An 11,378-nucleotide genomic window follows, 5' to 3' on the forward strand; every position below is an offset into this window, starting at 1 on the left:
TCTGTAAAATACCAGTATAAAGTATAAATCTTATATTTATGAAGTATAAACTTTATATTCTACATGTTAATGATTTCATAAGAAAAGACTAATATTTTAATTTTCTTGTAATAGCTTTGTCTTCTGCATTCAGACAAATAAAGCCCTTTCAGCAGAATTGTATTAAAGGACTAATGATTTTTGCTGAAAACATAGATAATCCGGGTAAATTAAGAACAGATGCTGTATATCTGTCATTGTATGATAGAAACATTTGTTAATTCTGTTGATCATTTTGTTGCGCATGTAATGAATTTTAAACGGGCAGATTTACAACTTCTATGACTGTCACATGTGTGAGTATATAAAATATTTCCTTATAATATTCCTAACAATGAATCCAAACATTTTAGATCTCTGGCCATTAGACAGGGACCTTGTTTTTTTAATTTCTTCTGTAAAGTGCTTGGAGACAGCATAAACAGTAAGCAAGAAGCATCCATGGGTCTGCAAAACTGTTACCATTTCCCCCAGGCCAATCATCACAGCTGCTAGGTCTATTGCTGTGGTGTCACCCTGGCTGCACCCATGTAGTTTTGTCCTATCCTGCATACTGCAGCATAGATTACAGTGCACTGAGAGGGAAACATGTTTTATGCAGTGGATGCTTCCCCATTGCTTCCCCCTTCTAGCTGACTGGGCAGCCATTTTTTGCAGCAAGTTGCTATAAATTGTGACCCCCTTCCTTGTTTGTGCCCTGAGCAACAGCAAGATACACTGTTATCTTTACCTGCTGCTGTAATTTGGCTCTGAATAAAGAACATAAGAACAACCATCCTAGGTCAGACCAATGGTCCATCTAGCCAAGTATCCTGTCTTCTGACAGTGGCCAATGTTAGGTGCTTCAAAGAGAATGAACAGAACAGGGCAATCATCATGTCAATTGGGTACAGGGTTAAGCTAAACTGAAAAGGAAAAAAAAAATCTTAAACCATAATGTGAGACAAGATTTTTCACTAGTTTTACTAACTGTAACACTTCAGGCAGTCTTCCTGCTGCTATACTATTCTGCATTGGGGAAAAGTCAACATGGATTTGGAAAGGGAAATCATGCCTCACCAATCTACTAGAATTCTTGGAGGTGGGGGGTCAAAAAGCATGTGGACAAGGGGGATACAGTGGGTATAGTGTACTTAGATTTTCAGAAAGCCTTTGACAAGGTCCCTCATCAAAAGCTCTGAAGCAAAGTAACCTGTCAGGGGATAAGAGGGAAGGTCCTCTCATGGATTGGTAACTGATTAAAAGATTGGAAACAAAGTGTAGGAATAAACGGTCTGTTTTCAGAATGGAGAGAGGTAAATAGTGGTGTCCCCCAGGGATCTGTACTGGGACCAGTCCTATTCAATATATTCATAAATGATCTGGAAAAAGGGGTAAACAGTGAGGTGGCAAAATTTGCAGATGATACAAAACTACTCAAGATAGTTAAGTCCCAGGCAGACTGCGAAGAGCTACAAAAGGATCTCTCAAAACTGGGTTACTGGGCAACAAAATGACAGTTGAAATTCAATGTTGATAAATGCAATGTAATGCACAGTGAAAAACATAATCCCAACTATACATAAAAAATGATGGGGTCTAAATTAGCTGTTTCCACTCAGGAAAGAGATCCTGGAGTCATTGTGGATAGTTATCTGAAAACATCCACTCAATGTGTAGAGGCAATCAAAAAAGCTAACAATGTTGGGAATCATTAAGAAAGGGATAGATATAAGACAGAAAATACCATATTGCCTCTATATAAAGCCATGGTACGCCCACATCTTGAACACTGCATGCAGATGTGGTCACCTCATCTCAAAAAAGATGTATTGGAATTGGAAAGTTCAGAAAAGGGCAACAAAAATTATTAGGGGAATGGAATGGCTTCCATATGAGGAGAGATTAATAAGACTGGGACTTTTCAGCTTGGAAAAGAGGCAACTAAGGGGGGATATGATAGAGGTCTATAAAATCATGACTGGTGTGGAGAAAGTAAATAAGGAAGTGTTATTTACTCATAACACAAGAACTAAATGAAATTAATAGGCAGCAGGTTTAAAACAGAACGCACTGTCAATGTGTGGAACTCTATGTTGTGAAGGCCATAACGGTTCAAAAAAGAACTAGATACGTTCATGGAGGATAGGTTCATCAATGGCTACTAGCCAGGATAGGTAGGGATGGGAGGATAGGTTCATCAATGGCTACTAGCCAGGATAGGTAGGGATGGTGTCCCTAGCCTGTTTACCAGAAGGTGGGAATGGGCAACAAAAGGTGGATCACATGATGATTACCTGTTCTGTTCATTCCCTCTGGGGCACCTGGCAGTGGCCACTTATTGGAAGACAGGATACTGGGCTAGGTGGACCTTTGGTCTGACCCAGTATGGACGTTTTTATGTTTTTATGCATTGCTTTATGTCTGCATGAGTGTCTCTGTTAAGGGTCACTAGCTAGTTTCTTCGTCCTTTTGCAGTATCTGCTTAGCCAACCACCAGCATACCACTAACTGCTCATCCAAAGCCACCCATTTTCATTATTCCCAGTACATCTAGAGCACCCTGTTTGTATTAACCACTTTCAGGATATCAGTGCTCAGCCGTGCTTCCTCAATGCTACATGACAGCAGTTTGAAAATGGTGCTGGCCTCCTAAAACCAGACAAATTATGGGATACCAGGAAAGGAATCATGGGAGTTTGTCATCAAGTTCTGGAATTCCAGTAGGTATCTCACAATGTGCTGCAAGAAAAATCCCAGAATGCATTGAGTCTATCACTGGAACATTGCACCATGGGCCATCTGCCCAGAATGCTGTGTGGCTATTTCAAAAAAGCACACATGGACACGATGACTTATGTAGCTTAAACAAAGTGGTGTGGATGCACTGTTTCAGTATAGTTGTACCTGTGTAATTATAGAAGAAAAACGTGTATTAGCAAAGCTTTCCAACGTAGACAAGCCCATAATTTGTAGTGTTTTGGGGAACAAGTAGCACAGGCCCTGATCCTCCTTGCAAACATGCTAGTGCACATCTCAGCAATAGTGTGGAAGCCCCGTCTCTCCTGCCATGCAATCCTATTTACAAAGGGCAGTGGTAGCAAATGTGTTAATGGACACTTGTCTGTGGTAAGTGACTGCTTATTACACACTTTCTTGTTACTGTTTCCTTGGATGGTGTATTGATGCTCTGATTACTTGGTGAATTTTGCTGAGGCTGGTTCTTATTTAACAATTTAATTTATCCACATTGCTATAAAATTGTGTGCAGACACATCCCTGGAGGCTTTTAGTGACTCTTCAGTGACTAAAACTACCTGCATGTAATTCTCCTTCTCCTTATAGTTCACTCCTCCTTCTCCCAGTTCCCCTCAGAGTTGGGGAAATTCTTGTTTTGATTAATATTTGATTATACCAAGAGGCACTGAAGCATCGGTTACTGGCCATTTGGAGTTTCCAGGCAAGGGCAAGCTTCCTGCTGGCAAGGTGGTTGAAATGCACATGATTTTGAGGTGTGCAAAGGAGACCTGTAATACTCCCTGCCCCCAACGTGGGGATCTATTAGAACTTACAGCACCATGTAAAGATTTGGGAGTTGCATGCAGTGGTGTGGAGCTAATGGGGCGGAGAGGGCGACTCATGGGAAGGACACAAAGGGAGGCGTGGCTGTACCGCCCCCAGCCCTTCCACACAGCTGCGTCTCCTGTCTGGGGTGGGGGTCTGTGCAGCCCCGCTGGAGGACAGGGCTGGGGGCAGTACCAGTACAGCTGCACCGGACGAGCTGCCGGTGTGGGGTGCTAACTCCTGGGAGCAGCGGCCCCACGTTCTGCTTCTTTCACTGCTGCGGTTTCTAGGAGAACCCTGAGAGTTCTGAACTTCAGGATTCTCCTGGGAACTGCAGTGGTGAAAGAAACAGAACGTGGGGCCGCCGGGCGGCCACACACTGGCCACTCTTCCCGTGCGGCTGTATTGTCCCCAGCCCCATCCTCTGTCAGGGCTGTACAGACCCCAGAGACGCAGGTGCATGGAAGGGCTGGGGGTGGCAGAGCCGTGCCGGAGGAGCTGCCAGCGTGGGGCTGTCCGGCCCCATGTTCTGCTCCTTTTGCTGCTGCGGTTCCCTGCTGAAAATGCCCCCCAGGTATCTGGGGAGGGGCATGTGACCCTTCTTACCTCTCTCAGGCATCACCTTGTTTTAAGTATATCAGTGGGGCCTTTTCAAGCCAATAAGGGTAACTGAAGGTGCCACCACGAATGCCTTATCACCGTGGGCACCCTCCAGCTCCACTTCTGTTCAAAATCTGGCTCCGCATGTGAATAATTTTCATGTCACCATTTCATAAATCAGTGAGAGTTACAATTTAAAATGTTCCAATATAAGGTATAATAAATTACAAGCAGAACATTTAACTCCTTTGCTGCTGGATAGAAATGCCTCTTTTATGCTGCTCTTTGCATTGAATGTTTAACTGACATTAAGGTAACCTCAGGAAATGTAACAATCTCTGGAGCAGTGTATATTTGCCAAATATTCTGGGTATATTCAGTAGCCAGGAAAGGGCTTAGAATGGTCTTTCATTTAAAAATAAGGAGCTTCCCCCCAGCAGTGGATTATTAAGCACTGACAATGTGTTCAGCACTGTACATGACATAAAATGAAGATGAGGAGTACTTGTGACACCTTAGAGACTAACACATTTATTTGAGCATAAGCTTTCGTGGGCTACAGCCCACTTCATCGGATGCATAGAATGGAACATACAGCAAGAAGATATTTATACATACAGAGAACATGAAAAGGTGGAAGTAAGAGTGAGGGATCATCTTTCAGGATAGGTTGTAGATCTTTGATGATGTGCTGGAGAGGTTTTAGTTGGGGGCTGAAGGTGACGGCTAGTGGCGTTCTGTAATTTTCTTTGTTGGGCCTGTCCTGTAGTAGGTGACTTCTGGGTACTCTTCTGGCTCTGTCGATCTGTTTTTGAGATTGACAGAGCCAGAAGAATACCCAGAAGTCGTCGTCAAAGATCTACAATCTATCCTGAAAGATGATCCCTCACTCTCACAGATCTTGAGAGACAGACCAGTCCTCGCTTACAGACAGTCCCCCAACCTGAAGCAAATACTCACCAGCAACTGCACACCATACAACATAAACACTAACCCAGGAACCTATCCTTGCAACAAAGCCCGTTGCCAACTCTGTCCACATATATCGGGGTTATCACTTCAAACGCTTTTTTTCTCCTACTGATAGCTCATCTCAATTGATTGGCCTCTTACAGTTGGTATGGCTACTTCCACCTTTTCATGTTCTCTGTATATATAAATATCTTCTTGCTGTATGTTCCATTCTATGCATCCGATGAAGTGGGCTGTAGCCCACGAAAGCTTATGCTCAAATAAATTTGTTAGTCTCTAAGGTGCCACAAGTGCTCCTGTTCTTTTTGCGGATACAGACTAACATGGCTGCTACTCTGAAAAATAAATATGCTTTCCCATGAGAGAGCTCACAATCCAAAGAGAAACAGAATGGAATGGAAGGAAGACCTCATAAATTTGCTAGTTCAATTGCGCTTTTATTAATGGCCTCTTACTTGCAAAAGAAAATCAAGACTAAATTACTAACTGAATCAGCTAAGTATTTTCATTTCCCATTATTTCCTGCTCCCTATTATTACATGTAAATCCAAACCAAGGATTTCTACCATTGATTTCCATGGAAAAAATGCCATCTAGTGGTAAATGAAAAATATTTAGAACATTTCTCTGTACTAAGTTTCATGACGTTATATATATATTTCAGATATTCTACCACATTTTACAGCAACTCATGTTTTCTTTTACCGAGAAACGTCCCTATGAAAGGCACTAATTAAAGAAGGAAACTTATTTAAATGGTTTGTTAAGATAATTTACAGACATGAGTTGCAACACATGGAAAAATGATCACTTTCTAAAGTCTTGTCTAGACACAAAACCCAGCTTCCATCAATTTAATGACATCTGTTTTTAGACCCACTTAGGTCATGTCTACACTACAAGCATTGGTAGATGCAAGTTATGTTGGCATACAACTGCCAACGTCCGTATATTGCTCAGGCATGTGCACACTTGACTACTTACAATGTATACTTACAATGTATGTTCCATTGTGCCTGAGGAGCACAGCTGTCAACTACAGTCCTCATCCTGGAGTTTTAGGAGATCTTTTTAGGTATGCGGGGCCCAGGTCATGGAGTGCTTTGAAGATCAGGACATCCAGACCTTGAACTTGACTCCGTATTCTATGGGAAACCAGTTTAGTGAGCCGACGACAGGTCTGACATGCTCGTCCATGTTGTTAAGTGCACAGCCCAGTCACAAATAAAACCCTTGTTCTGCAGCTATAATTAATCTAGTATCCTTAATCATACTATATTGCATATCCTCCTATCATTTGCTGTGAAGAGCCCATTTTGATGTCGCTTGCATTGGGTAAAGCCTGGAACCCGTTTCTATGAGAAAGTAACACTTAGAAAATGTTGCTGATTCAGGACTCAAACCAATGAGGAACTGAGCACCCTCAACTCAGATTGATATCAGTGATTATTGAGGGTGATTATCACTTTGCAGGATCAAGCCTATAGCACTCTGTAGGGCTGCCACCATGTCATGGTGGTGACTGCTTTCCATTTGATACTTTTCTCACTTGATTCTTTTGTCTCCTATGACTATCTAGCTGCATGTTAATGACTATAATGAAAGTGAATGGCTTGAGAATTTTTAAGTCTAGCACCCAGTTTCATTCTGTCAGGTGGTTATCCTTTTCCAGCTTCCATCCTTAAACAATAGGAGCAAGAGAAGCAGGGAAAAGAACAATATTTTTCCTTTGTAACTGGCGTGATTGAAGGGAACTTGTTTCAGTAAATTATAGGATCTCAGATTAAACCATGTGTGTCAAGTAACTAGGTCTAACATTATTTCTGAAATCTTATGGGCCAATTTTATAAACTTTTAGGGTAATTGTTTTCGTTCTCATGAGCACTCCTATCGAATGGATGGGGCTTCTCATGTATAAGGATTAGAGTTGGGTGAAAACTAGAAAAAAAATTGTGAAAATTTGTGAAGTTTCCATTTCACAGGGTTCTAGATGCGTCCATTTCCACATTTCCCCCCTAAAATTTTTATCAATAAGTTTTTGTACACCAGAAAGCCCAGTTTCCAGTAAATGAAAATTTCTGGTAACCATTTTGAGAATGTTTGCAATAAAAAAGTTGATTAAAAAGTCAAAAAATGTGAAACAATTCATTTTGTGGGGGAGGCCATTTTTCAAACATCCCCTTTTCCCCCCCTCTCCTTTGTGCACTGCGTTGAGTTTGAAACATTTTAACCATCTCCAATAAGCTTTATTGGTATAAGTAAGGGTTTCTAGGATCAGGCCCTTACATTTAAAGAGGAGACCCAAATAAAACTGCTTAAATATGTTGTTAAGCAAAGACTGTATAAGCGAGCGTACTTCCTGTCTCCTTGTTCTCCCCCTTAAGTCTCCTTTCTGTCATCATAGCTGACCTCTGAATCTGTGTGATGAGATAGCAGCCTCCATGCAAAGGGCTACATCCTGCCTTGAATCCATGGATGTAGCTTCCACACATGGCAACAGCAGTTGCGTGCACACAATGAGGGAATTATTATGGTACAGTTTCAGTTGGTCATTGTTCTGCCGACCTCAAAAGTGTAGATCTCCAGATACATTCTCCATATTTGTGATGGGACAGTTGAAAGATGGCCGAAAGTGGTTTTGGAAAATTCTGAGGTGGTTTTAACTCTGTTGTGTGGGGACAAAAAAGGGGGCTATGGAAGAAATTCAGGCCCATGTGTGTCCTTCAATCCAGGGGAGTCTCCACTGAGTTCATACATTATTCCCCTGAATTGGGGGTCATATATTGCCTTTCCTCTGTAATAGAAATTCATGATTCAGTTCTCAATGGACTCCATGGAATGCCACCATGGATAGGAGACAATATAAGTCTCCTAGTAAGCATAAATGACAAACTACTAAGGAAGGAAGAACTTTCTTCAAAAGTGTAACCAAAAGGGAGCTTCCCCCCCCCCCCAATTGGTTAACTTGACATGGTGCAATTCAAAAGCAATAGTGGTTAATAAAATTAAAACAAACAAATACAGCAAAAAGTTACAAACATTAAGTAAACAGCTTTAATTTAGGTTTAAAAGTGAAGATTGAGTCTGACTTTGTTTACTTTAGGAAGAGAATTCCACCAAGGGTAGTTAAAAGTGCAAAAATCTAGCCCTAAAGGATAGTATACGGGTTGGTGACTTAAGTGAATCTGTTGTGCTGATCCATAAACATAGTGTTTTTTTACTTTCTATGATATAGCCCAAAATCTGGGCTGGTAGACCCATTGTCTGGTAGACCCACATGCCACTGATTGCATCTTGAACTGCTTCAGCTCATCATGTGAAATATTGCAATTCACATTGATCAGATGTTATGTTGTATGTGCTTTCAGTGAGACTGATAGTTATAACTTAGAACATGAGGAATGGGGACAATATATTATGCATATATTGCATTAATTGAAAATTTACTCTATTCATTAAGCTGTTATTTTAGTCAACTTTGTTCTGCCCAGTCATAGTTTGCTAGTCCACCCCTTGCAAAAACCAGTTGGAAAGCCTGGTAGCTAAAATAGATTTGATTACTGTAGAAAACTACAAATTGGCACAGATCTCGGTAAAACACTGGCAATGTTTGTCATGAAAATTCCGCTTACAGTCCAGGTCCAAGCATGCTCTTTGAGGTGGGGAACATCTCTGCAACTATGTTTGTAAAGTGCCTTGTAAACTTATGATGCTACTGCATGTAATTGATGATTATTGTGATGAGTACAAAATCCATACAAATTCAACACTGATTCTGGCAGGAGGTCTGCTGTCCCTGTCATTGAAAGATTGGTCAAAATGTTACGTACATTCATAAATCTGTAGGACAGTGGGCCTGATGTTACACTGAAATCACTAAAATATAATTTATGTAAACATTTATTTAAATAGAAAGCATGATTGGTATAATCATCTAACTTTTATTTATGATTTTTAAACAAATTCAATTGTGCTATATAATCTCAAAGATAATGCACTGAACAAGTGGTATGAAAACTGCCAAATTGTTTTCCAGCAAATGAATGTTCCATTACAGATAACGTGAACCCTGAACATATTTGATGATGCAGCCTTTGTTGTTGTTTGTTCCCTCTCCCTGCTGCAGTAGACTCTCAGAGATTACACATTGGAAGCTAAATTAAATTCTACACATGACAAGGTATCTACAGAGCTGTTTTCCTGCTGTTAAGAGATCTTGTCATATAGGAGCTGTATCTATGGTAAGATGCCAAAGCTATTCATCAGGTAACATTTCACAATATCCTTATTTATACTATTTCCCATTAATACTGGACAGCTTTAATTTATCTGTTTGTTTTCTTCAAACAATATTACATTTACAAGCTAGGTTTGTGAATGATGCAGAAAGAGAAAACCAAAGGAAAGGGAGGTGGACTGACAAAGTGCAAGTAGTGAGTGGAAACAAGAAAATGGTGCGTAAATAAAAAGAGATGAATCCATTGAGCGTAAACAAAAACAGAGAAGCAAAGCAAGCTGCCAAGTGGGCAGTGAAGAAGGCCAAAGAGAGTTTGTATACTGAGCTTGAAAATGACCCATAGCAGGCTAGCAAAAAGATTTATAGCATTTCGTAAACTAGATGCAAAGGGAAGGAGTATTGTAAGGTATTGGACAAAAGGATGTTCACACCAGTGCTGACAATACATGGAGTGTCTCAGGATTTAATAACTCTGGTGAATACAGTGATCTGAATGTTTTGGAATAACAAGCCCCTTTGAAGTGAAAGTCAGACTGCATTGGGGTCAGCTTTTAGTCCCCTGCTGTTTGTCATATTGATGGACTATGTTAGCAGGAAGATCCAATAGCAAAAGGTGAGAAGCGGCTATATGCAGATGACATCTTCAAAAGGTATCCTCAAAAGAAGACTTAGAAGAAATAGTAAACCAGTGGTATGCCCAGCTAAGGTGACATGGGATGAAAAAAATTAGATAGCCATTGATTGACCTATCCTCAATTAACTTATTAGCCAAGATGGTCAGGGATGCAACCCCGTGCTCTGGGTGTACCTAAGCCTCTGACTGCCAGATGCTGGGACTGGATGACAGGGAATGGATCATGCAATAATTGCCCTGTTCTGTTCGTTCCCTCTGAAGCATCTGCCATTGGCCACTGTTGGAAGACAGGATACTGAGCCAGATGGTCCATTGGTCTGACCCAGTATGGCCATTCTTATTTTCTTATGTAAAATTAGCATGATTAAGGCCGAGGTCCTGTGGACCAGTAGAGGTGCCACAGGGAAATTGGACATGTATGTTAATGGAGTAAGACTAAACCAGGCTAACCAGTTCAAGTACATTAGCAGCTGAGTTACAGAAAATGGTGAGCGTGAATGTGAAAGACCCAGACCAGTTGAGTGAAGGAGTCTGGTAGAAGGCAAATATACTGGCCACTGGATGAATAGTTTTCTGTTCTCTGAGTGACCAGAGGAGGGGCTGCCCTCGAGCAATCAGGAACCTGCTAGAACCAATTAAGACAGGCAAGCTAATTAAGACACCTGGAGCCAATTAAGAACTTACTAGAATCAATTATGGCAGGCTAATCAGGATACCTGGTTTTAAAAGGACCTCCCATCAGTTAGTGTGGGGCGCGCACAGGGCCGGTGCAAGGAAGTTTTGCGCCCTAGGCGAAACTTCCACCTTGTGCACACACCCCCCCCTGCAGCCCTGCGACAGCTCCCCACCCCCTCCCTCTGCTCTGAGGCATCCCCCCTCCCCAGGGAGCCATGTGGCAGCTCCCCACCCCAGCTCACCTCTGCTCCACCTCCTCCCCGAGCACGCCGCCCCCACTCTAATTCTCCTCCCCTCCCAGGCTTGCAGCGCCAAACAGCTGACTGGCACCACAAGCCTGAGAGGTGGGAGAAGTGGAGCGGCCGCTGCGCTGGGAGAGGGAGTCTGAGCCGCAGGTGTCAGCGCACCACCGGCAGCCCAGCCCAGGAACACTGTAAAAAACAAATTGGGGGCACCACTTTTTGGCGCCCCCAAATCTTGGCGCCCTAGGCAACTGCCTAGTTTGCCTTAATGGTAGCACCGGCCCTGGGCGCGCAAGGAGCAGGGAGTGAGAAGGCGTGCTGCTGGAGGACTGAGGAGTACAAGTGTTATCAGGCTTCAGGAGGAAGGGCCTGCGGTGATGATAAAGAAGGTGTTGGAGGGAGGCCATGGGGAAGTAGCCCAGGGAGTTGTAGCTGT

This window comes from Malaclemys terrapin, chromosome 11 (assembly GCF_027887155.1).
Source record: "Malaclemys terrapin pileata isolate rMalTer1 chromosome 11, rMalTer1.hap1, whole genome shotgun sequence".
In the NCBI taxonomy this organism is placed as follows: domain Eukaryota; kingdom Metazoa; phylum Chordata; order Testudines; family Emydidae; genus Malaclemys; species Malaclemys terrapin.